This window comes from Astatotilapia calliptera, chromosome 2, assembly GCF_900246225.1.
Source record: "Astatotilapia calliptera chromosome 2, fAstCal1.2, whole genome shotgun sequence".
NCBI lineage: Eukaryota > Metazoa > Chordata > Actinopteri > Cichliformes > Cichlidae > Astatotilapia > Astatotilapia calliptera.
This window is the reverse complement of record NC_039303.1, coordinates 23,084,293-23,111,130: the sequence shown is the minus strand read 5'-3', so window position 1 is coordinate 23,111,130 and position 26,838 is coordinate 23,084,293. Positions and strand designations below refer to the sequence as shown.

The 26,838-nt window shown below is 41.4% G+C and overlaps 1 protein-coding gene across 9 annotated transcripts in view; it reads left to right on the top strand.

Moving 5' to 3' along the window:
• Positions 1 to 1,516: 1,516 nt before the first annotated feature.
• Positions 1,517 to 26,838, top strand: part of tenm2a (teneurin transmembrane protein 2a) — a 230,994-nt gene continuing 205,672 nt past the window's right edge. For all 9 annotated transcript variants that reach the window (XM_026188681.1, XM_026188674.1, XM_026188666.1 and 6 more), the window contains exon 1: positions 1,517 to 4,581. The gene's annotated coding sequence lies outside the window, so the exon portion shown is untranslated. The remainder of the gene's footprint in view (positions 4,582 to 26,838) is intronic.

Below are 26,838 nucleotides of genomic sequence, written 5' to 3'. Positions count from 1 at the left end.
CTCATGCTGATGGATCTAATGCTTCCCCCGAAAACACGCCGGCACGCATTTGAATGTGCAGACATGTGTGCACACATGGACATAATGAAACATGCAAACATAAAACAGCATAGCCTGCCCCTCAAATACACAGTATATGCTCATTTGCACCCCCCCGCTACTCGACGTAATTACAGCAGACTTGTGTGCCAATCCGAACGGGCTCCTTTCCATTCTCTCCAAGTCCCCGATGTACCTGTTACTGCCTCACATCAGCCAGCTCCCAGTGGCACTTGCGGTATTGAGGGTGAGATGAGAGAAAAAGAGAAATGGTTGGGAGCAGAAATGCAAAGTCACAGCCTTTTGTTACTGAAGAGACAAACAAATAGACAGGCGCTGGAGAAACAGACTGAAAGGAATGCCCAAAAGCCTGTTAATATGGACTTTAATAACCAGCTTTATTTTGTGCAGCAAAGGTTATTCTGAGCGCAAATTGGATAAAGAAACTGTGTGTCTAACACCCATTACTGCTGCTTTTTTCTCATATTTGTTAACTCAGAGCCCATCAGGTTTTCTTCATCCTTTTCATGCTGTTTTGAATAGTTATAACTTATGAGCTATATTACTGCTGTATCGAGAAAGGCACAGTTAATATAGCTTAATAAGGGTCTATCCAGAGGGCAGGAATAGTGCTTAGCCAGCTAATCAGTGGTAATTCTATAAGTTCAGGTCCTTTAATTAGCTCATTTGCATTTTGAAAATTAATCAGATTGATTATATAATTAACAGTGCAATGCATCTTCTTCATTGTGTTTGTAAGGCACACGTTTTCACGTGCAGTTCGTATTGAGAGTTAACCCTTATGGATGTAGATGTGACTGATGGTGATATATCTATTGGACAGAACTCATTGCACAAGGTTAAATAGAACCCCTGACACTATGCAGTCTGTAATAGCAGAGATAGCATTAGGAACACAATTCACAGTCAGAGCGCTGTAAGGCTCATGGACCCTGGGCATTGGCTATAAGCATTAAGTTTTGATAGGTTGTAATAGCCTGTGCTAATATTGGCTCATGATAGGGAAAGGTCAACTAACTCATCTACACGTATAGCATGTGACAACTGGCCTCGGGATTATTTTTTTCCTCATTTGAGCAAGTCTCAAGCAACACATTCATCCACGGGTCAGATTGTGTGCCTCACTGTTTCTAATTACGGGGTAAAGCAGAAGGATGGGACAGAAGGCTAGGTACCGAAAAGGCTAGGAAATGCAGTGCAACCCCCTTTTGAGATTAAGGATGGCAGTTTGCAGCAAGTGTGCAAGGCATTAACTAGTCTTAGATTAAAGAAGGAGTTTCTGGGTGGCTGAGGCCTTTCTCAGTGTCTGCATGCACTACACACTGTTGCTTTGTGCGCGTTCTAGGATTGATCACCAACCTTCCTGAGAAGGACCCACACATCTCGTCCCATTTAATCTCAGATAGTCTACATTAGAATAACATTAGAATAAACATTTTTAAACATTTTTTTAATTAATAAATGGATGGACAGTCTGGCCTCTTGTCTGCTGCTAATGTGAGACTCTTAATAATTTTCATAATCATGGCCAATTAAACACAGATGTTAGGTACAATTAGCATTTATTTTTAGGTCGTTCGTGACAATTTGCTAAAATTAGCATTTCTGCGGGCTTAATTCATGCTTCGTCAACAGGTGTTTGATTAATTGCCCGTTGTTTTGTTGCCAAGTGTAGCCTGTGTTTGTTTGTGTCTGTGTCAATCTATGCGAGGCTCACGCTTGTGTTTTAGAGTGCAGGAGTGAGGTCCTTTTGGCAGAAGTTGTGACATTATCAGCAAAGCATTAAGATTGAATGTGGGTCACAGTTAGGAGTGAGATGAAGGCTTGGGGTTAGTCACGTTGAGGTTAAGGTTGAGTATATATGCAAAGGAGCTGCACAAACTTGTCTGTGTTTATGTCTCTGTATGCATACGTACACGTGTGAGAGCGGCCAAATGAGGGAGGATGTTTACGTGGCGAGAGTTAGGCAAGACAACCACCGAGAATCGGGTTTTCACACTAACTTATTTTGTGCAACTTTAAATACTAACTAAAAAAACAACAATACTTAAAAACTAGCTTACTCAGAAACTAGAAACAATATCTCTTCATTGTTTGGATTTGTAGGGGAAGACCAATTTACTTAATACTGACAGAAAATTGGAAGCGAGTAAAGACAAGAGGATGGAGGATTTCCACAACTGATCCTGCTTTGTGGCAGGGCCGTAAGCAGAAGCTCGAATTAAAAAGAAAAACCATGAGCAAAATGCTCGTGAGCAAGTGTGTGGTTTTAGCTTCTGGTTGATCTAATCTGGGGTTTATTCACTGGCCAGTCTCTGCATCTCGCTGGCTAAGTGTTGGCCTATTATAGGACATATTAGGGCTAATCTCTAGGTGTGTCCATATGCAAGGACTTAAGTGCAGATGGATAGAAAGGACTGATTTAATACTGCTGACATCACTGCTTTTAAGTCCACACTAACACCCTGCAAAATCAGAAGGAAAGGTGGGGGTGTGCCTCTGTGTTTTTTTGGGGTTTTTTTTTTTACCATTATGATAATATGTGGTCTTCTGGTTTGTGTCTTTTACTTTAAAGAAACAAAGATGTGGATGCAACCATAGAAAGCAATCATACACTGTTGTCAACAAACTAGTGCTGCCTTGCTATATCTTAATGTAGCTAAGCTCATTAGCCTCAAGAAAACAAAACTCCACATTGGACAGTATGAGACAAATAAAAATCCCTGGACAAAGCTGCACCTGCATGATTAAGAATGGGTACCATGAGCCCAAGTCAAAGCTTTCTATTTTTTTTTTTTTTTTTTAGGTTATCACTTGGGGACTTTAAAATGGTTCAGTACGCCGTCCTACCCTCATCTGCATTTTTCATCTTGTACTGCACCTGTGTTACCCACTAGAGATCCAGTGATTCCTTCCTCGTTCCTTTTACCCTTCGCTCTGAATTCAACCAAGCCATCTGTGAATTCAAACCCATTTGCAGTTTTGTTAAATTTTACTTACGCTATAAGTGGACACCTTTGTCCCAATCAATATACCAGTTGTGTGCAGGTTGATGGATTGCCAAAGCCAAAAAACAAGAAGAAAATGAAAGAGTAAAATAAATAAATAAATAAAGCAGAAAGTGGGAGGTTTATGTCCCCTGCCAATCCCCAGTTATGCATAAAAATGCCTCTGAAATGAAATCTTTATCAAAAGAGCCACAAGGTTCTCCTTACAAGGTGTTTTCAAATAAGCAGGCGTTATTATCATACCTCCATTGGGAAATATGCATTTACAGCTCGGAGAGTGAGAGGCAATAGGGTAACTGTTAACAATGTTTTCCCTAGTTATGGTGCATAATTGCATGCTTCTATTATTGCACCTTTCTATTGCTGCTAATACGGAGAAAGCCCATTAGGCAGTGTGCTAATGTGAACAGTAGCCTGCAGTGCAGTGGGTGCACTGTTTAAAAAGAGATGCTTGAGGACCACTGTAATGAGCACCAGGCCCTGGAAAGAAGGCACTAACACCAAAAGCGGGCATGTGTAAGTTTCCTGAAAAATGCACTGAGATTCAATTTTTGCTTGTTAGGCTGTAAATACATGTGGCAATGTAGCTGCTGCCGCTGCCTCTCGTGAAATTGTCCCATTATGTCCTCAAGTAATCATATATTAATACTGAGTGGAATATGCATTTTTCGAATAAATCCTACACCATGTTAAATATGTTTTAAAGTGACAATAATATGTAAATAGATTTAGATTAATAGAGGAAGTGCCCTCAATTGTGATCTGCTATTCAACATAGCATAGTTCAACATTTGGGATTCAGATGGTTTAATCGCTGTCACTGCTGATCCCCTGCATCTCATCTCGTAGTGCTGCAGCTGTGGCTGTAACAGCCTACTGTGGATTACTCTTCGGCATGCGCTGATAATGACCACTGACTTTGGCTGGGCCGTGAACGCGCGCTCCGCGAGCCACGGTCATTTCTCTATACCGTGTGTGTGAATGGTCGCTCCCTGGGTGCCGCTGCGCGCAGCCTTTACCGATCGGCCGTGGTTCAGTGTTCAGAGCATGCCCGCTCGCCCCGCCGTTTCTCGGGTCCGAAGAGAAGCAACGGAAGACGTGCCGTTTGCGCACAGCCGTATTCATCCGGTTTTGGTCCATTTTGGGGGTTTGCTTTTTTTCTTTTCCCCCCCTTTTTTTGCCAGTCAGCACTGTTTGCCTGTAACGACCACCAGCGCTGAACGGATGGTTCCGTTTGATTCCACGATTTTGGTGAGATGCTGAACTGGAGGCTCCTTGCCTGCCCTCTCTATCAGCTCATCCCCTCGTGCTGTCATCTCACTTCGCGTTCAATAGCGGCTTGACAGGATAGTCAGGGCAAAAACAAACAAACAAAACAAGAAAAAAGAGCGAGAGAGAAGCATGCAATAAACAAGTGTCAAGTAGCTTCGGGCTGGTTCGGTTGGAGGGAAGGAAAAAGTTCAAGTTGAAGAAGGAGGATTATGCAGTGAGTGCCGCACGTAACTATAAACAGGTACGTGATATTTTGCAATGTATTCCTGTGGAAACGATGCTGCTGATTAACCCGCCAGCTTCTGTGACCGAGCAGCACGTGTGTGTGTGTGTGTGTGTGTGTGTGTGACATGCACAGTCATATCTTGTGGCAAGTAGGAAGGGGAGGAGGGCAGCGCAGAGCGATGACATTGAGGTGCCTTTTATCCGAATATCATTCTGTAGTCCTCATGCGAGCCCTTGACGCTTGGCTGACATTGGTGATCGGGGTCATCTCCCGCGACTGCAGTGTCGTTCACGTGCCATGCGTAGAGACGTCCAAAAAATATAGTCCCGTCAATAATGACCTTATTAATTGCGGTGGACTTTTTGTGGCGTGAGAGGTTTCCACATGGCGATTCTGCGCTGCATATTTTTTTAAAGAAATGTATTAACCCTAAAAGAGTCAGGGTGGACTGCGAGACCCCGCCGTGACTCGTGATGAAGAGCTCCTGTCCGACGCGTTTATGGCTGCCGCAGCGCAGCATCCTCTTTTCAGCGATCCCCGTAACGTGCATGAGAAAGTAACCTAAGTGAGTGCCCTTCGAAAAGAAACCAAAATCACGCTTTCAGTTCATAATAACAAACATGGAGCTGCTGGAGGGCTTTAATTGGCTGCTTGACTTGTCATTGCCTCTTGCCTCCCCTCCTCGGGACGGCAGCAACGATGCATTCCTCTCTTCTGTCTTGTGCACTGCACTTTATTCAGCTTTTTTCATTCATATTTATTCTGCTTGCTTGGTATTATATCAGAGGTGAGGGCAGAGGAAGTGTGAGCTTTCTTCTTCTGCTGCTGTTTTTGGTGATGTGCTCATGCACAGGATAGCTGCCCCCCTTCAAGCTGCAGCAGAACATAACAGTGTAGGACACACAGGAATGAGCATGAGTGAGACTTTTAGTTAAGGATTTCAGGCACAAAGTTTAAGGATGAATAAGGAAAACTTTTAAAGTCAGTTGTGTATCAAGCAGGGTGGCGAGGGATATGAGGCCCACACACCAGCTGTATATCCCAGAGCCTGGCAGTCATCGGCACCTTATGACATGAAACACACACGCAGACACACACACACACACATGCCGAGAAGATCTTGGTGATGAGACGCACTGTTGAGATTCACACTTCAATCTAACTGGTACAGTTTCTCTCTGCGGCCCTGCTATCTCCTCCTCCACCTTTTTAGCTCTCTTCAAGCCCGCCTGCGTCTGTGTGATTTCTGACGCTCTTTGATCTCTCTCCCGCTTTCCATTCCTCCATCTTGAGCTTTTGACAGGGGCGTAGAAATCAAAAAGGAAGCAAAGCCCTCAGATTTGCGTGGGATCACTTCTGACACACTTTTAAATGCATGCATATGGAAACAAGTGCATATGTTGCTCTCTCTCGCCATTTGTCTGGTTCGCTCGCAAGGACGAGTGCACAGGCTCAGCTGTTTGCCACAGTGTTTGACCTGCCAGGTGTAATCACGGCCAGTTTGCCGTGTTTGTGTGTGCATATAGTGAGACTCGGTCTTAAGTGCTAATAGGCGCTCACGCCGGAGAGCAGCAGGATGTGTCAACCGCAATCTCCAGACTAGCCTTGACGGTGTCCTATTTGGCATGATGACACACACACATGCACAAATAGGCCTGAGATGCATAGAGTTGACTTAAGGGTCTGAGCACTACAGGTTCCCTGAGTCCATGTCCTTGCCGTCCCTTCACAACTAATCATCAAGATTAAGTCAGTGCTGTTGCCATGCAGATATTCTGCAGGTTGACTTCTACATAAATATGGCTTTTTATTTGTTAAATCACACATAGATGTTGTTGGGCACGATCTTTCTGTTAATCTCTCTTCTTTTTCACAGTGCTCTATATGGGTTATATATTTATACATACATTTCACTGAAACACCTGTGAGTCCTGGAAAGAGGAGCATCAATCTTCATTAGCCTGCAATGAGGCTGGCCTTGTTGAATAAATGACTAGCATAGAGAAAGTGTGTGTGTGTCTGTGTGTGTGCGTGTGTGTTTGGCTGTGTGTACGTGTGCACTCGTGTGCGAATCTGTTGAGTCCTGTGGCCCACTCTGACCTGGCTGACAGATGACTGCAAGTGATTTCCAGGGTTCAGCAGATTAGGGGATTAAAAGACTGAAGGCTTCACACAATAACCCTAATGCATGTGCATGTCAGCAGGCACACGCGCATTTTGGGGGCTGCGGGGCTGTTCGGAGGTCAGCGATATCCAGTCTGACCTCTGTGCTGTGTGTTATCCCACACTGTGCAGGACTGTCCACAGTCACAGATGGAAAGCGCATAAGAAAATCTCAAAGGTTCGATTTCACTTTACAGGTGTGAACCCGTAGAGGTACTGAAAGCCTGGTTGATACATTTTGTCCTCCCCAACCAGTTCAGAGCTTACTTAGTGTTGGAAAATGAACCAGCATAGTAGCTGAATAGTTGTGACTAGGCCAGTGCAATTTTGTTGCCGATTTAGAGCCAAAAATCCCTTTTAAACACAAACCAGTTACCATTGTTTCCTTTGTTTTAATTCCTATCAACTAGAACTACATTGCACCATGTTAATTGATGTCACAGGAAAAAAGCTGCTTACATGTCTCTCAGGTATAATTACCTGAGAGCAGTAAAGTGCCTCTTATTTGAAGGCTTTCGCATGATTTCATGTGTTGACTGGCTTGGTTTTGGAAACAGCCATTTGCTGCTTGGTGTTAACATTTTTTCCCTTTACCTGGCCATTTCGACAGGGTGTGAACTGCTAAGCACTGTTGTTTCTGACAGCGCAACCATAGCAACATCAGCAAGTTTTTAAATAACTTAAATCCACAGGGTTCAATTTGGGATTCCAAGTTTAGGTCTTCATTTATTTTTAAGATGCTTGGAAGAATGAATTGAGCAATCACACCCAGATAATCTACACACAGTTGTATCTTGAAGCATCCACTTCTTTTCCTGTTATAACAATCTGGTCGTATAAGGTTCGGAACAATTTGTGATGTTAATATATATATATATATATATATATATATATATATATATTAGCAATTATTGCTGCTCTACAGTACATTAGACTATAGCACTTTATAATTTGGGAAAGAACAGGATAAGTAGTAACAGAGGACAAATAGCCTCTTGTCACTGCTGATTAACTAAGAACACTGACCTTTAGAGAGAGTAGAGGTAGGTGAAAAGGATGTTCCTTCTGTCAGAATATGCAGAGAGGGTGATTATGTTTACACTGTTGCTGTAATTGTCAGGACGTGCTAGTAAATAGAAAATACTAAGCTTGGTGGCACAGCTCTATTAGAGGCAGGTCCGCCCGGCCTTCCACCCTCCCAGTTATTTCACAAGCTCAGGGCTTTTTTTGCTTTTTTTTTTTTAGAGCCAAATATACAATCATCTCAGTGTCATAAATCCACATCCAGATAGAGAAACTGCTGCAGGAATGGGCTCATTCCTATGATACTGCCCTGTTTGGCCTCCTACACAGTAGAGTTTGGGCAGCATGACATACAACCGTGTCGGAAAGGCTTTTATAAGGACAGACTCAGTTAACCAGTTATGCTTCCATACTATCCCCCCTTCCTTTTTCCTGCCTCGTCTGGCGAGGCCTCACTTTGATCCATTCATGCTCGATTGTCCTCTTTGTGTTATATTTCAACATTTCAACTTTCAACATTAATTGTCCTCCTTTCAAGAGCTTGCCAAGGCATAGGTAGGAATAGCATGCTGTGGGTTTTTGAGAGGCTAAAATTACAAAGGCTTGCTGATGAAGGAGAAAATTATATTAATTGCAGTAATTGATTAATTGGTGGGTAGATGAGTAAGAAACCACAGAGTGTGAAAAAAACAATAGAAGATGACATATCCAGTGGCTTTCTGTTGAGATATTTTAAGGCTGGAGTTCATAAAAGGAAAGCTAAAATCATTATTAGTATTAGTATTATTATTATTATTAGTAACCTCCTGATGTGATTACAAGACTGAATTCAATTACGTTTGGTACCACTTTACGTGTGACGAATCTGCCAGTGCAGTTAAATTTTTTATGTTGAAGCACTTTTTACAAGAGCGCCTCAATTAACAGTCCTCCTTAATGTCTGTGCTTCCAGTAGTCCCATCAAATTGAACCAAAACACTGACTCAACATATCATCTTAGCATCTCTCTAAAAGGCCATGACGCACATGGCTGTTGCTCCCTATTATCTAGCATTTTTCAGTGGAAAAAGAGAGATCACATTAACGTAGAGCATTGGATAGCTCTTTATCGCAACAAGGATTCTTAAAATAGCCACGAAAAAAAACATATAATAGGAGAAGATGACGGAGCAGCCAATACTTAGATCCCAACGTAACATGAATAAAATTTTAAAATGCATAATAGTCTGAGATTTGTGTTGTGTTGATCTTCTGTGATTTTTCCTAAACGTACAAGAAATTTGAAAACCATAAACTCATCGTTCATCTGGGATTTGGACACTCCTCAGAAGCCTTTGTGGCCTGTGATTTTATTTGACGGGTTTTTTTATGTGTGTGTGTGTGTGTGTGTGTGTGTGTTGCTCAGACTACACCGCTAAGCATTACATGATGAGAGCGTATGCGTGTGTGTTTGCATGTGTGCGGTGTGTGACACCCAGCATTAGCTGTGCTTTGGAGAAAGTGACGCTCGTAGAGAGCAGCCTTCATCTTGGATTACCATGCTCATGGATCCTGTGGGTTTTTGTGTTGGAAGTGATGGCAGAGTGGGATAATATTTACTACATCTGTCTGACAGCTGACCGACTGGTTTTAACTCATCCCTCTCATGGACTCATGGCGCTTTGTGATGAGCTTCCTCCCTGCATTGAAGTGCAGCCAAGCACATGCGCCTGCTTGCATGTGGACAACGGCTGGTACCGAGCCTTTCATAAATAACAAGGCTGTGTAAGACCATCAGTTTCAGCGGATGATGTGGGTGAAATTTGGAACACACAGAAACAAAGGCCGCTGACCAGTGAGTGATGTGTTCACTCATTTAGGTGCTCAGCGTTCATGTTGATGTTTCAGCGAAGGCGAGCACTGTCAGTCATCCGTCAGTGAAAATGACACCTACAGCACTGTGTATGAAACGGGCTGAAGGCTGATCTTTTTGCAAAGAAGTCATGGTACAGCTGAACATGCACCTTATTGGAAACGAATGAAACTGAATTTCATGGCTAACTTTCGCAGAGGAAACTTAATTGAAGTCACCAAGAAATAACATCCTTCGTCTGTTGGTCTTTGTTTAACAGTTCAGGGTTTTCTTTCTCAGTGTAGACAGTCTTTTTTCTTTTTAACAAGTTACTAAAATTATTTCCTTCTGTTCCCGAGGAGTGGAGTTAATAGTGGGAAAGTCCTTATCTGCCTTTAAGAAGACATTGTGACCGGTTGAGTCATGCTCAAATATACTGCCTTTATTACTTAGACTTACAGAGTCATTAAGGCCTGACCCCATTGCTCCTTAGATCAGGAAGTGTATTAACAGCATTCATTGATGATACTTAAGGATCTTTTGTAAGAGTGAACTTTCGTAAAGCCCTCTGACCCAGGAACTATTGAATATTGTGGGGATTAGACAGGTATCCGCTTTAACCTTGTCTGGTCAAACATGTAGAGACTGAGGACAACTTCAAGAGGAAAATCAGCATTAAGGCAGTAAAGGGTAAGGTGCTCAGCCACCATGTGCCATTAGAACAGCTTCAGTATGCTTTGGGATTTATCCTCCAAGTCTCTGGAATTCTACTGGGGGGATGGCAAATTATCCTGCCCAAAAATATTCCCTTATTTTGTGTGTTAATTCCACTGGTGGAGATTATCATTTAATGTGTCAGTCCAAAACAGTTCCACAAGTGTTTAAGTGGACTGGGATATAAAGACTTTACTCACCAACTCATTCTGGGACCCCCTGGCACCTGTGCATGGGATCATTGCCATTCTGAATAAGATCACTTCCATCAGCATTCCCATATAGGATAAAAGTGGTCAATCAGAAGAACTTTGTATTGGTTTGCAGTGACCATTTCCTTCAGGGCACACGTGGAATGAGTGAATAGCCTTACTATAGGAATCAAGCATTCAGGTTTTATCTTTAACATGTCATCTATGTTCTCTAATAACTGCATGATAGCACTGATATAGCTAAGCAACGGACATGCACACAGTTTCAGACCAGTCAGTTGACAATAATCCCTTCCCTTAATATGTGGGATCATTCAATTCCATGCCTTTCCTTGGCCAGTGAAATAACTACAAACTCTTTGTGGCAGTCAGTGGAATCTGTATATTTAGTATACCATCTATCCATGTTCTCTCTGCCTCTCTCTGTCTCTCTTTCTAAGCAGACATGTCTAGTTACAGTCTAAAATGGCCTTGTGAAGGAGGATGGGAGTTAAGATGGCATCCCCAGAGACTTTTCAGAGAAGTAATTTAATAAACTGTTATATTTTCCCACTCCACAAGGGAAAGGGGATAGACTCAGAAAAGTAATGAAACTCAGCTGTTGAATTTTTAATATTAAAGAATCAATTTCCTATTGCTGAACACAACTAAGTAAAAGGTCCTTTCTTCCACATGCATTGCAGCTCGCACAGAATAGCATTGACTTATGGCTGGCCTCCTGTTCTCACTGTGGGAAGATGTAAAGGTTTGATGAGAACATTTGTTGAGCAGCATCTTCTACCTCCCGTCCACCCTTGAATGTTTAAGCACCAGCTGGAAGCACACGTTGTCCTCACCTAAGTCCCTACTCCAAAAAAAAAAAGAAAAAATGGACTGGCTATCGCAAGCATAAGTGCACTTTAAAAAAAATGTTAAACGCACCAAAAGCATTTTCTGAATTAAGCTGCAATCCATCTGAAGGTCAAGATTTCACAGTGTGTAGGTACATTTGCAGAATTATGAAGTTATACATGGTTTACACTGCTTTCATGTAGTGCTGTAAAAAAAAAGAGAGAAGTCATCTGGATACAATTACTGGAAATCATTTCTTCAGATGTCTTGGCTGTCTTAACAAATAACCAGTCAGCCATTCAGTCTTTGATTCCTTAAAAAAGGGGTCTTCCAGGAAAACGTTTCACTTATGCATAGGCCAAGGCAGGGTATGCTGAAAATATATGCAAAAATAATGCCTTTCAAAGAAGTGGTCATTCAGACCTTGTGCTATATATATCTATATTTTTGGGATGCAGGATTAACAATAAAAACACACACACACACAATGTGTTACAGTTTCTGTGGTTTAGGAATTTGTGGAAGTATTTAAAGGCATTTATTAATGCTTCCCAGCATAGACAGTATATATTGCATGACTATACAGCCAAGTCAAACCCAAATTAGTCCACAGTAGTGATGCTCTTGTGGTTACTGCAATGAGATGAGGCTGGCATCTTTAGCATTTTTGTTGGAGTTAGCTAAAGTGGCTCTGATTCTGTTTAAAATAAAGACTTTTAGAGCATCCATCTGCTTCTGCGTGTCTCCAGCAGAGGCAGCTGAAGGCCAGCATTTTCCTCTTTTTTTTTTCTTTTTTTTTTTGCTAGTTTCTTCTCCCATTTGTAGCTCGCATTGTCTTCTTTTTACCTCTCTTTTTTTTAAACGGTTCTGACCTTAACAGGTTTCTGTAACATCTGATTGATGCTGAACACTGGTATTTGATAATTAGCGCAGTTTCCTACCTTTCCCACTTCTGTCAAAGCATTCGGCTGTTTGTTTACTGCAGATATGCAATGACACTCCTTTTACCCTGACTCCACTGCTACGTGAGGGAGACAGAGAGAGAGACAGAGAGAGAGAGAGGTCAGGTGATGATATATGACCGCGATGCTGCATTCCAGCACAGGATGATTAATCTCTTCTGGGAACACTTCACGAATACAAGTTTAACCTAGCTCGGCCTTGCACATGCCTGGACGCACACACGTGCGGGCGTGCGCACGGCACAGCAAACACACACAGGTGTAAACACGCGCACACTCTGCATGCTTAACAAGCTGGACATAAACGCTGGGCCAGAGTGCATGTAGTTGTGTTTGTATGCAATTCATGTGCAACTACCCTACCTTCCCCTTCCCCGACCCTCTCCACCTAGCATCCAGACGGATGTATTCACACAAAATCACACTCCCATATACACCCATATCCTCTTTTTTTTCGTCTCTGCCTGCCTTGTTCATTCTGTCTTTTCCCCCTCTATTCTCACTGGCCTCAGTGGTGCAATGTCTCACATTCACCCCTCTCCTCTTTTGCCTTGTCCATTCATCACAAACAGTCACAGATGCTCACACTCACACAGGGAGAAAGAGAGTCAGAAAAGGGAGGGAGAGAAAGAGTGCGAGCTGCTCTGTATAAGGCCATTTGGCTCCACTAACAGTGAGCATAAGGCTATAGGATTAGTGCTGCTAGGTGCTAACAGCTTCAATGTCTTAATAAGCACAGAGAAAGGCAGGATCTGGCCCTCTTTGTGCGATACAGTTGTGTCTATGTACATAAGTGTGCATATTCAGGTGCTCTGCACAGGTACAAATACTTTTTGGCAGTCCTGGGCCAGCACATTGAGAGGATAAGTGTAAATACAACGGGCTGCATCCGAAGCTCCATTACTTGAGCGCACTTCAACAAATTGTTCCGCAGTTGTACTCATTGAAACACAGAGGGTGGTTGAACACATCTTTATTTTAATGAAGTCATTTATTGTAATGGAGAGCATTTACAGACAACTGTAGCTTAGATTCCTATGCTTTTGTCATTTCTGCTTCTCTGCCTCTTTACATAGTAACAAAGACACAGAGCTGGCTATGTCTCTGTATCACTGATTGAGTATAGCTGCGAATGCAGTCCATCTTCTTTCCTGGGACTGGATGGGAGGGTGGGCATTGGTGGGGGTGGGGATATGAGTTTTGTAGAAACACACTGTCATGTAATCATGTAATTAAATGTTTCTAGCAAGACAGGAAGACTTGAACAAATTCAGGATAAAATTAGCATCTAACACCAAAGCTTTTGACCATTAGCTTTGTAAATTGTGGTTAGCTTTTTATCCAAGACTACACCGATGGAGCAGACAGGGACCGGAGTCTGCCCATTTTTAGCATTATCATCCCTTACCAGTGAACAGCCATTCATAATGTTCAATTATGAGTGGATCTATTTCATGCATGCGCAAGCAAATAGTCACAGCTTCACGCTAAAGTGTCATTAGCTAAGTCCACCAGAGTAAGCTATGAAAACGTTCATAGCAAAAAACTACCGTAGTCAGACTATTAAATCAAAAGAAGACAAAGTGGCTAAAGCTAAAAGCCATCTGGAAAGGATCAAAGCAGTTACGAGGGAAATTATGGAGACGAACAAAAAAGGGGGAAACGGTCAATGTCCTGTTATCTGGTGAATTTACATACATCATTTTTATCAGTATGTATATATAAGTCCCTGACATTTGTTTTGTTACATAAGTCTATTTCTCCTGCTTTTGTTAAGGTGGTAAGGTAAAAATAGATCAAGGTCGGTGTACAGCAGCTCATTTTCAGTTCAGTTTTGGTTAAAGCACTTTATTTGAAATTGTTTAAGTGAGAGAAGATTGTAGAACAGGCTGCAGTTTGGGGGGGGGGAAAGTTAGAAAAAGCTGATATATGTTTGCATGTGCTGTCAGGTACAGTTTTTAAAAGTAAATCAGAATCAGGAGAAATTTTTCTCTCTAAGTGTGGGAATGTAATTGATGTCTACCCACATAGGTGTACCTTATGTATAGCGAGTCTCGATTTATAAGCTATTGTTGTTGCACTATAATCAGTAAAAATGTTCTATATTTTTATCATTAATGTTAGTCTTATCCACCATGGTCCGACTTGTGGTTAGCGGTGGTGAGAAGCATGCTTTTTAGTAAAGCTTCTTGCTTTGCTAAAATACAAAACATGAAGCCATTATTAGTATCCGATTGTTCAGTCTGACGTCACTAGTCGTGTCTGGGTCTAAACTCCGCTTCAGGTCCATATATCAAACGATCACTATGGCATTACTGAGAGTTGAAAAACTGTCTAAAGTCTTTCATCTTTAATAAAATGATCAGTGTTCTGCTCTACCAGGTGTAACAATTGAGTTTAACATCCAGGCATCCATGAAAACGGAATTTATGACATCGGAGTTAGAAGTTAGCAGGGAGTTAGCTCGCTAGCTTCTATCTAAATACAATATAGCATGTCCTGACTGCGGGGTTTTGGAAACAAATTAAAACGTACAGCTCTGCTATCACTTCCAGCATAAATGAAGACAGAAAACTAAACAGCAGTGACGTTTGTAGGGTTACTGAAGTTGGGCTAGCTGGTATATAATGATGTGCTACGTGACCGCTAGCGACACAGCTATGTTAGCATAATATAAACAAGATAACTTTTTTTCCACTCGATAAAAGTTAACGTGAGTGTTCTCGGTGGTCAGGAACAAATGTAATCGCATGGCAGGATGCTGTACAAGGACCAAACTTCAGCCAGGAGAACAACTGAGATAATCCATCCACAATACGAGGTTAGTCATTCATATACTGCTGCATGGGCTGGGCTGTAGTTACATCCTAAGGTTTTAAAAACTGAGCTTAAATAAATGATTAGCGGTAATAATAGCCGAGGGAGGTCAACAGTGATCACTGACTGTTTTAGGAGCTTTTTGAGATCAAATAGAAGAAAATACATAACATTAAACATGTTAACAACACAAAAGCCATATTAAACGCAGACTACTTTAGACCCGGAAGTAGGATTCGTCGCGTCATCACTGAACAACCGGATAGCAGTTTACAGAGCTATTAAACCAACTTTCATTATTTAAATTAAGAAGTCAGTAAAGACTAATTGGTTCAATCTGAACTGCATTCTGTCCTCTTGGTGTCGACTTTAAGGAGTTTGGAGTCAGTTGCATAGCTCGAGAAGTTGAAGATTGGAAGCATTTAACTTGCAACCTGAGTTTAAATGAGGTTATTACTTTTTTTATTACTCCCAGCTATAATTAAAACTGATCTGCCACCGAAAATGCAACAGCAGCCCTGTTTGCATTACGTCGCATGTGCATGTGAAGGCAATTTGGAGTGGTGGATTAATGCAAGTTGGCAAAAGAGAAGCATACGTATCTAACGTGAACATATACTCGCAGACGATTGTGTGTTTTATCTCTTTGGGTGTTAATCCTTTATATAGCACCAGCTTAATTCATAACATAAGGAGTGTCCATTATCAAATGCAAAGATTTGGGAGAGCAAAATAGTACTGCATGAAGGGGATGAAAGAGAGTAATGTAATCCTTTGTGAAAGTGCCATCATATCACCCAGCCCCACTCAATCGCCTCACCAGCAACAGAATAGATGAATGTCCTGGATGATTCTAATCTCATAACCCGCATACACACATTATACACACGCACACTCACACACAGATGACTTGTCTACACCATATTCATATTTGATGTTATTACTATTCACTCATGTGAATAGTAATAACACGAATGGATGTAATGATGTTATTGGACTTGAAAATGCCCTCTGAGACTTTTGTGTGTGTGAATGTGTCTTCTAAAAATGTGATCTTGGCGTGTTCGACTTTGCCAGTTATATTTGCAACTCCTGCACAGAACATTCGCACTTAAGGTTAATGCCTCGGTTTTTTATTATTACCACATGTTGTCGCGTCTCAAGAGTTCTTTTGTTTCTATAAGTGTCAAGCCCTGATGGAGCTCGCGGTGCGGTGTGACACTGTGCATAATAAGGGCACTTCACGTTCACCGTGTTTGTGCGGTTGTATCTAGGCAGAGCGGTCTAATCTTTAAGTCCACTTCTCTGTTTTCTTTACCCTGCTGTCGCTCAACATTGATTTAAGAATATAGCCCTATTTGCACGGAACGCCACGTAATAACTGTTGAGCCTCTTGAAAGACAGCAAAATGTTCCTTATCGCACTGCGTGTTATCCATCTCATCATCCCGATGTCACTCTTCTGATAGATTTGAACCTGCTTTCTGTTACTTGGTCTGCATACTGTGTAAAGACATGAGCCTCTTGATAATTTCCAGCAGAGCCTCTTTAACTCTGATGTAGGAAACAGACAGAAGAAAGAGGTGGAGGACAGCAAATAAAACTTTGAAAAACAAAAAAAGAGACACCAAAATCACCAAAATGTACAGGACTAATAATATTACTGGACCTCTGTGTTTGGTGAAATGTGGTAGGTCATCTGTGGTGGAATATTTTACTTATCAGCTACAAAAATCCCACATGAGCACAAAAAGCCTAAACAAACCTGACATTTTTTAACAAATAATTAAAGGTTGGCATATGTGAACAGCTGCCAAGAGTGGTTTGGGAAAGACTGCTCACAGGAGGAGGATTTGGTTCATAATGTAAGGTTTTCTGGATGTTTCAAGTTTTTAATTGTTTGTTTTGAGTGAACTTTGAATGTTGTCAGTGATGATAAAATTCTAGTACTGCCTGGAAACAACCAGTTGATAGGAAATAATATGTATTCCCCGACTGGTTGACAGTTGGTTGCAGGAGGTTGCTTGTTGGAAATTTGCTTTGCCATGGTCATCCATGGAAGGCACAGACTTGTCTCATTCACCTTACCATCTGCTCACTGGGAGGTATTCAAACTGTGAGGACTGCGATGCAAACTGGAAACAGAGACCATTAAAAATAAAAGTTTGCACCTTTTCAAATGTCTTAATATCAGTCTTTACTTTGAAGGATAACATTCTTCAGTTGGGGATCTCTGTACAAACTATGGGTGACTGTAGCAATCTGCTCGCAACCAAAGCAATTACAAGGAGGTTTTTTTGTCAGCTAATCTCTAAACTATCCAATTGATGTGTGACTTATAGTTACACAAACCATCTGCTGAACTCTAAAGGTTGTGAGGCCAGTGAAACAGTGTTATATGTAAATATATTATCTGCTTATATGGCCAGAAACTGACAAATTGTGACACGGGATCCAAAAAAGCCAGCACAGAACAAGAAAACGCCTGTGGCGATAATGCTGTGTGGATTGTGATCAATTGATGGTTTCTCATAAACTTGGTGACGTTTTTTTCAAAAGTTTAGTAATTTACAAACACACTACAGGTGAGTATTTATCAGTAATTCAAAGAATGGACACAATTTAACATATTAAAGTAAAAGACTGCAAATAAACCAAACTAATATGGATATCGTAGACACACAAAATACATATATACTAAACTGATTGTTATTTGATTGAAAGTAATTTATGTTAGAGCTAAACTGGGCTCCTAATGAACAATTATTCTTCCTGCTGCAACCTGCAAGACAGGCGTTAATAGCTTCTTTAAAACTATCCCTGTGCAATATATTAAATACGTTAAAGTCATATAGTGTTTTTTTTTACTAATCCTTCACACCAAAAGCAGAAAAGATGTGAAAGAAGATATTTTCAGTGATATAAAAGAAAAAGGAAGGGTAACATAGCATTAACATACATAACATAATGTCTAGTAAAATGACTTCAGCTCTAACTGAGTCGTATCCACGAAGTTTGGTGGCAGCAGAGCTCGGGTCTGTGATTAGACTCTAAATTAGAAATTTGCCTCGAACTGAATCACCTCAAATATCATCTGCTATAAGGTCAGCATAAGATATGTGAGAAGGCTCAAGTTCAATTTAGAGGAGTGTGTGTGCTTTGCTTTTAACTGCTCAGACTATATCTTAGAGCAAACACTTGCATCCTGTGTTATTTTCATGGATTTAGTTTTGTGGATTTTCATGGATTTAGTTGGTGAAGGCGCACTGACATAATCACTTAAACTGCCTTCATGTTTATTATGTCTGCCAGTATAATATTTTCCTCAACATGGATTTTATAACCCCAGAAAGGAGCTAAACCCAAAGAGAGTTTGAAGCAGAATGTGAATACTCATTAAATCAGAGGTGCAAGAGCATGAATGTATTAAGTGTTTTCATGGACACGATCACAGTCCATCGAAAACCTCAAGGACGTTTTGAATTCTTGCTTTTTTCCTACCCGAAGCCAGCAATTTTATTTTATTTTATTTTTTTGTCTGCTCCCTTATGTTCCTTTTACATTTGTGTAAAAGGATAAAAACATACTGTGTGCCAGGATTTGCACTCGTGTAAGAGTTTAACAATATTAGGGTCGCAGCTACTGTCAATTAAATGATGGCAACAATTGTTGCCACCAGCCCCTCTCACATCCTGATACCTTGATCGCTTCTGACAGAATGTTTTATTTCCTGCCAACCGCAAATCTGTGGCTGATGTTTGGAAGGCGAAGCTTGGAAATACAATAAAGTCGTATATCTGTACGTTTTCATTCTTATGAACCACATTACATTTGTCTCCTGAGGTTTTGTTATTAAATCTGCCTCAGTACTGCCACTGTATAACCAGATGCTTTTATATTTCTGGCACAAAATAATGCCTTCCATTCATTTGAGTCATGTTTACTTGGGAAAAGGAATAAAAATGGAGTTAAGACTACATACGTTTTATATACCACCAGCAGGGTTTGTGTGGATGCTCAGCTGAGTAGCTTATCACCTTTGTTGCCTTGCATCTTCTCTTTGAAAATTCCTTCTCTAATAATAAAAAAAACATGTACTATAAAATATGAATACTAAACAATAACCGTAAAAAAAGAAGAAAGAATCAGCGGAAAAATAATTTGACTGCATTCAGACATGTTTTTGTTCCACAGCAAGGACTACGACAGAGCTTTTAAACTGTTAGATTCCTGCTGCTTTTTAATATCTTGTGTGATCTATTTGTGTCCTAAGCTGCTAATAGCTAGAAGGAATCAGGGGAACACAGCAGGGGTGGTGCTCAGATAATGGATTGGTTATTTTATGTTTCTCCCCCAAAAAAGAGATTTTGTGAATTTGTCTCCCCCCCCCTCTTCCTTTCCTTTATTTATCACTTGTCTCAGTTTTGTTTTACTACAAAAAAAAACAACAAAAAGATTTTCTTCTGCGTTGGAGTGCTATAAAAATTCAGCATCACAGTTGTTTAGAGGAGTGCTGGAGTTGGCACTACTTAGCTCGAGCAAAGACAGAGCGTAATGTTTTTTGGTAAATCAGTGTAGGATGGAATTTCAGGACCCTGCACTTACCCTCGGCAAGAGGATATCACTCTGGGTGAGCTGAACTAGAGGAACACTGGCCCAGTGGGCGAGAGCGATTTTCGAGAGCGCTGAAACTCTATTCTCCATTTCACAGTCACAGCACTGGCATAGCTGTGATAACAATGTGCCCTAAACCTGACTTATGTTCTTATTTATTCTGTGTACCCCTCAATTCCCTGACAATTATTCAGGGGGAAAAAAAAATAAAAAAGTAATTGCCGGCATTGTACGTGCGCGCCAACTTGTCGGCGGTGCAGCAAGGCAGAGCTGCAGCCAGTGTGCTTAATCATACAATTTAGAAACGCGTGAGAGAGAATTAGTTTCAAAACCTGCTCCTGACGACTTCAAAGTTTTAAGGATGGCCAGCGTGCTAACTCTCCATTAATTACTGATATAGAATGAAAAAGTCAAAACAAGTTAATGGATGTCTTTTTGGAGTGGGAATCGGGGGGGGGGGGGGGTGTAAACTGCGCCTCTTCACGCAGTTCCACATGACTAGAGAAGACAGAAGTAACTGGCAGAGGACTGGTTTATGAATTTGCGAGACACTTGATCATCTATAGGGACCAAACAATTCTCTGAAGTAAACACTAAAAGCTGTAATGTTGGGCGATGTTGCATAAATGCTTCAGAAACGCCGCGCTTGTTATGGGCTAGCCCAAACCTCAGTGGACCAATTTAGACAGCCTTATAATGGCATCTCTAATGCTCCAGTCTACATGAAAATAAACAAGTCTGTAAAAAAGAATATTACATTCACCGTATTATTGTTTATTCCCAAAGAAACAAATTGATCTTTTTATGACATTGAATCTATAAAGCGGGGCGTTTGCTATTTTTTACAGCAGTTACCAAAGACAAACTAGTGAGCTGGGCTTTATCACTTGCAGTGTGGATAGAATTTTTAAAGCCGCCCGATTTGTTACACCTGCTGTGAATGGGAGGGTTGTGTGCAGGTAGAGCCTGTGTCGCCATTCATTTGAGTGTTTTTCTATGTGGGGGACTGTGTGTGTGTTGCCTTTCAGTCGTGAAGCATGGCTGATTCCCTGATCCAGCAGGTTAAGGAGGGCTTTGGCTCTGTGCTGCTGACCCATCTGGACTGTTTGCTGGTTTTCAGCTTCATCCCCGGACTACAGGCGGAGTGCTCATCTCTGCTGCCTTTACTTAAATCAGACCTCCGGCATTACAGCTGTGGCGAAGTTTTGTCGGTGATCGACCGAAATTACCTCGGACAATTTTTATATGAATCACAATATGCGATATGCGAGTAATCCCACGGCAGATGCAGCTCTTGACTCAGACATAGCGGCACGCACACACACGTCGAGACGTAAACAGTACAGATGGATAACTCAAATTATTTTTCCATATTTTTTTCTGTTTTGTGATAACGCTGATCCTTCTCAATCTGTCATTGGTGACTTTACTGCCTGTCCAAATACCGTATCTCTGCTGCTTTCCTGCCCGTCTTATCCTGGAGCTCAAGCTTGATGTGACCCCTGTACACACGCTACGAGAACCAAAGAGGATCAGTGCTTGGATCTGCTCAGATTACGACCTTCTTTGTTATTCTCTCTCTGTCTCTTTCTGGCCCTCCCTCCTTTTCTCTTGTCCACCTAGCCGCAAATGGCAACTCCATCCAGAAGTTTGGACAAGGACAAATAGTACAGGAGGTACACACACACACACATGCACACAGAGGTAGACACCGCTGCAGGGGCTGGGTAATGTTTGAGGGCCAGAATAATGTCAGCTGACCAAGGCCTTGGTGGCTCCCAGTCATCCATGGCTGCCAACTTCAGTAACATCAGCTCCACTACTCAGTAATAGGACAAAGGCAGCCCTCTTTTTTCTGAAGCTTTTAATAGGTCAGCTCTGTGTGTGTGTGTGTGTGTGTGTGTGTGTGTGTGTGTGTGTGTGTGTGTGTGTGTGTGTGTGTGTGTGTGTCTGAATCAAAGACTGACAGAAAGAGAAGAGGAGGAGCAAAGCATCAGTGGGACTTTGTGTCTTTTTTGTGACTTGAAGGGAAACACTAGCAGGTATCTGTGCAGCAGAAGATGACAGAAACACGGTGGTGGGTGACATAGCATATACTTTTACCACAATGAACTGGATCGATCTGGAGTAGCAGAAAATGTCCTGCCTGTAAAAGTAAAAATCTACTGGATCTCAAAAATTATGATATGACTTATTTCTAAGTGACCCTTTTTCTCCATGCTGCGCCACTACAGCCAATCTCTGAGTTCCCCCATCCTGCCAAAACCCACTTTAACCCATGGTGGATATCAATAAAAAATAATAAACGGCTAGTTCCTGGAGGCTATAGACCAGCTGTGTGTGGTATAGCTCACCCAGAGACTCTGCCCATAATGTCATAAGTTGAGTTGGATTTGGGCTACTGCAGTTGCCATGCGTTGCCAAGGAAGAAGATATTGTGTAAGGCAGGGGTAGGCAACCTTTTTGATGACGAGTGCCATCTAAAATTTCCCTCAGAAGTCAATGTGCCATATGATTGCATTAGCAATAAATTTAATAACGCTCTATATTAACAGTTGCTGCACTGAGCGGACAGCTCCTGAGGCATTTGAAGTGTCAGAATGTGGAAATTTCAACATCTCCTGAAAAAACTGACAGCTAGCAATGCCCCTCTCACCAGTAGGCTAGGGGATTTTTAGCCAATTACAAGTTGAATCTGGTAGTTGGGGTTGTTAGCTAAGATAAGGTCATTAAGAAGTGGCACAACTAATGTATCTATGCGAGCTAATTTGCGATGTGCACTGCTGGCCCAGCCATTTATTTTTTAATGCACCCTGGGACTGGGACAAAAAATGGGCCCGGGCATTTTGACCAGAGACCGGCCCACCAGGTATTAAAGCCATAAAGCCTTTGAATGAAAACAAACGCTGTTGTGACAGTGATGTACAGTCTTGTTGGTATATGTATGATTTCTATACGTTGTACATCAGATAAAAACATTGGTTGTAAGATTCAGATAATTATTTAATAAAAATGAAACATTTTAAATGAGAATAAGAAAGAAAAGTATTTCTTTGTGCCCCCCTGTTAATGCCCTACCTGGCCCCCTGGCAAAACTTTCCTAGACCCGCCCCTGCACAGTTACCAGCTGTCAGCTACACAGAAAAGGATCCTGGTGTTATTTATCTCTCAGAAACAGTTTATAACTTCCCTTCAACTCATTCATGTCACCTAAAAAGTAAACCTGTTTCTCCATCACCTGTTCAGCTCTGGTGATTCAGTAAGGACATCTCCTGGTTTCATCTTCATGTTTCCCTCTCACCAGATAACCAAACCGATATCATGACCAGCAGCTTTTACAGCTGTGGATCCAGCAAACATCAGCTGATACTAGAAATTAATATTAAATAAATTCTAACAACAGCTGATCAAGCTTAAACGTGCTGCTGCAAAGTGGACGATAAACAAACAAGAGAGAAAAGCCGATCAGCTGATCATTGATCAGTTTCATGACTGAATGAGAGAAGAAGAGGCAGCTGTGCAGCGTAAAGACAGAATAAATCCAGCTTTGTGTCTTTTTCATTCTAGCTGAAGTCCGGGACAAACTGTGCTCCTTTTCAGCTCAATACGAAATGCGTAATATTTTCTCTGAATACGGGACGATTCCGTTTGTACGGGACGGTTGGCAACTCTACTAACTAACCTTATGAATAAAATAAAGTTCACCAGTAACATCACAGCACCCACCCAGCTGTATAGAAACTGTGTCATGCTAGCTAGTACGCAGTACCAGTTATTGTAACTGAGGGTAAAAAGTCAGCACAACGAAAATAAACTCCACCTAAACTTGGTTTATATCTGACCCAGATAGACTGCAGGTCATAACTTATTACCTGAAGTTCAGTTCACCTGATACTCAGACCGGCGGCTGCCTCGGGTCTCTGCTCCTCCTGCCTCCCCTTTCCCTCATCCACCTGGCCTCTTGTGGCAGCTCCGCCATAGCCACCACCAAACAAGTTATTTTTACACATCTGCCAGCATCTGGCCAATCAACCACCTTTCATTGTTTATACTGTTATAAAATAAATAAATAAATAAAAATCATCGGCCCATAAAAACGAAAAATCACCATCGGCCCACCGAGCAAATGCCCGGTATGCTCAGTGGCCAGTCCAGCTATGGTTGTGCCATCAGTTAACCCTTCGCGTGCCAACCGTGGCACGCGTGCCCAGGGTTGCCGACCCCTGGTGTAAGGTGATAGGAGTTTGTCTAATTCTCCTGTGCCAACTCTGAGCCATTTTTTCCCCATTAGGAGTAACTAGAGTTTTATGAGTGAAATACTAATACTGTGCAGTAGTCTTACAATCTTATCAAAAAAATTAGGAATTGAAAAAATGAACAAAGAATTGTGTTCCCTTATTTTGAAAGAAAGCTATCGTGGCTTGTTCTTCGTCATTACCAAGCAGCTAGATTTGTAGCGAGGCAGTTGAGGAAGTTGGGTGGAGGGTGAAGCACTTAGGATTCGTATGATTTGTTGCAGGATCGTTTCTCTTAAAGCCTTGCTGCAGTTACTGGGAATGGGGTCTAATTGCAACCCTGTGGTACCTATTTTGGGGGGTCTAATTTTTCCTAAAAGACTATGATTAGTTAGAAACAGCTTTATTTCTGTGTAAGAACCGACTAATGTTCAAGTTAATCAGCCAATGGCTAACAATCAAGCGATGAAACACAGGCTATGATGACGGTATCTCAGTGTCCTCAAGTATATTCATTCAGGGTGTCTCTATAGCTCACCTGGTGAAGCTGGTGGCCTGTATACTGCAAGCAAGAGTCCTTGCTGCAAGGGTCTGTGTTTGAGTCTACTCTAGACAACATCATGTAGGTCATTCCCCCACACTGTCGCCTTACTTTCCTGTATACTCTCCACTCTCCTGTTGAAAAAAGGTTAAACGGAAAAAAAACTTACCATGATCTTTAACTTCTAGCTTATTACTTCTGTTTATTACTCTTTGCAGTGTGCTTTTTTCAGCATCTCAGACTGGATGCTGCACATATTTTACCTTTTTCTAACCTCTAGGTATTCCCGCTATCAGTGTAAAAAAAAATGCAATCCATTATATATTCACACTTATCTTCACTGACCAACAATACATTTCAATTTGTGTAGAAATAGTCATGGTATGTACTGGAATCTGACGTTCAGGTTGAAATGTTGCTCAGGAGATGTGGCATTGAAAAGAAAAAAGCTGTGATAGACACATGTACTGATGCACACATAAAAAAAGGGAAAAAATCACGCTGTGTTCACTTGGCCATTGTTACTTAACTCCCAGTCATCCTCCCACACAGCAGGGCAGCCAGCCTCTTGACACCATTCCATTTAGCCCACACTCCTGCCGGAGGATTCAGCTAATAACTCACATAGCCCGAATACAGCCATAGCACGAAACAATTACTTTTAAGAAGAAACAGAGGAGTCAGGGGAAATGAGAGAATGCGTAACCTTGAGAGAGGATAACGTTGTATAACATCAACCAAAACCCCCGTGCTCAGTGATGTGGCAGAAATAAAAAAGAAAAAGAAAAAGAAATCATCAGAGTTTGTTAATGAATCTCTCAACTGAACTGAAGTTGCATTACAGCACACACTCATCATTATTCAAGGCCTTTCTCGTACTCTCTCCGCAGGCTGAAAAAAAAAATACAGGCAAGGAAAAGAAAATAGAAAAAAATAAACACTCCCAATGTGTCAAAAATCGAATGTCTCTCCCAGTAGAGAATAAATTACCTGAAGCGACTAGGAGTATGTCAGAAACACGCAGCTGGTCTATATTTTTCCATCAAACACATAATTTGCTTGTAATAGTTATAAAACAAAAACAAGTTGGTGGCTATTGATTGCATGTTAAAATTAGCCCTACAGCAAAGAGGGCTCTGTCTGATCAATGGGTGTTAAACTGATAGAAAAGATGTTTAGAGATGAATGAGAAGGCAGCGGGAGAGAGATTGCATCATAGATTGGTGTGTCATTGTTATTGTTATTTTCTCTTCACATTGCAAAGACATAACAATATGTGGTTTACATGTTATATATTTTGCATTCCTTTGCCATCAGGGTTTCTCTTCAGTAACTGAAAAACAGCCTGAGATCAGGTGATTGTCTAGGCCATTAAAGAATATCCCATTTCTTTGCCTTGAGAAACTGTCGGGTTCCTTCTGTGGCATGCTTTGGGTCATTATCTGTGCTGTCATATGCGCTGTCTGATCGGGTTTGAAGCATTTGCCTGAATCGGAGCAGAGACTACAGCCCTGTACCCTTCACAGTTCATCCTGTTGCTTCTATCAGCAGTCACATCATCAATAAACACTAGTGACCTGGTTCCACTGGCAGCCATATATGTCCACGCCATAACATTTCTTTCATCTTGTTTGACAGATAATGTGGTATGCTTCGGATCACGGTCTGGGTTTTTTTTTTCTTCTCTTTTCTCTTTCCATCATTCAGGTTAATCTTGTATTCATCTGTCAAATGAATTTTCTCTTCCAGGGCTGTGCAGGCTCTTTTAAATGTTTTCTGGCGAAGTCTAATCGGTTCTTGAGTGTTTGCACTGTGTGATAAACCCGTTCCATTTACGTTTATTTTTGAGTGTAAGCTTTAAAAATCATGCAGAATTGTCGCAACTATGTCATTGAGAGTGTTCTTGACTTAGCTGAAGATTAAATAATTTTTCTACAGTCTTTAGTTGTCTTTTGTGGTCTTTCAGGTGTTTTGGTGTTGCTTAGCTGGTTGTTGCATTCCTTATAATAAAGAATGTACCAGATAGTTGATTTGCACACTCCCAAAGTTTGTGTTATCTCTCCAATTGGTTTATTTTGGTTTTTAAGTCTAATGATGGTTCTCCATTACATCCCTTTGGACCCCACATTCAGAATTCTACTGAGTTCAGCTCAAGACCTTGTATCTGCTTAATTTACCATGAAATAACAAGGAAAAAGGCCTCACCTGGTTTGTCTGTCAATTGTTAAATTTCAGCTTCTAAAACTGAGCTGTTATGTATGCATAGGTAAAACTGCAGGTCTGCACATCAATTACATTTTAATTTTTTCATTTCAGATTCATTGTGGTGT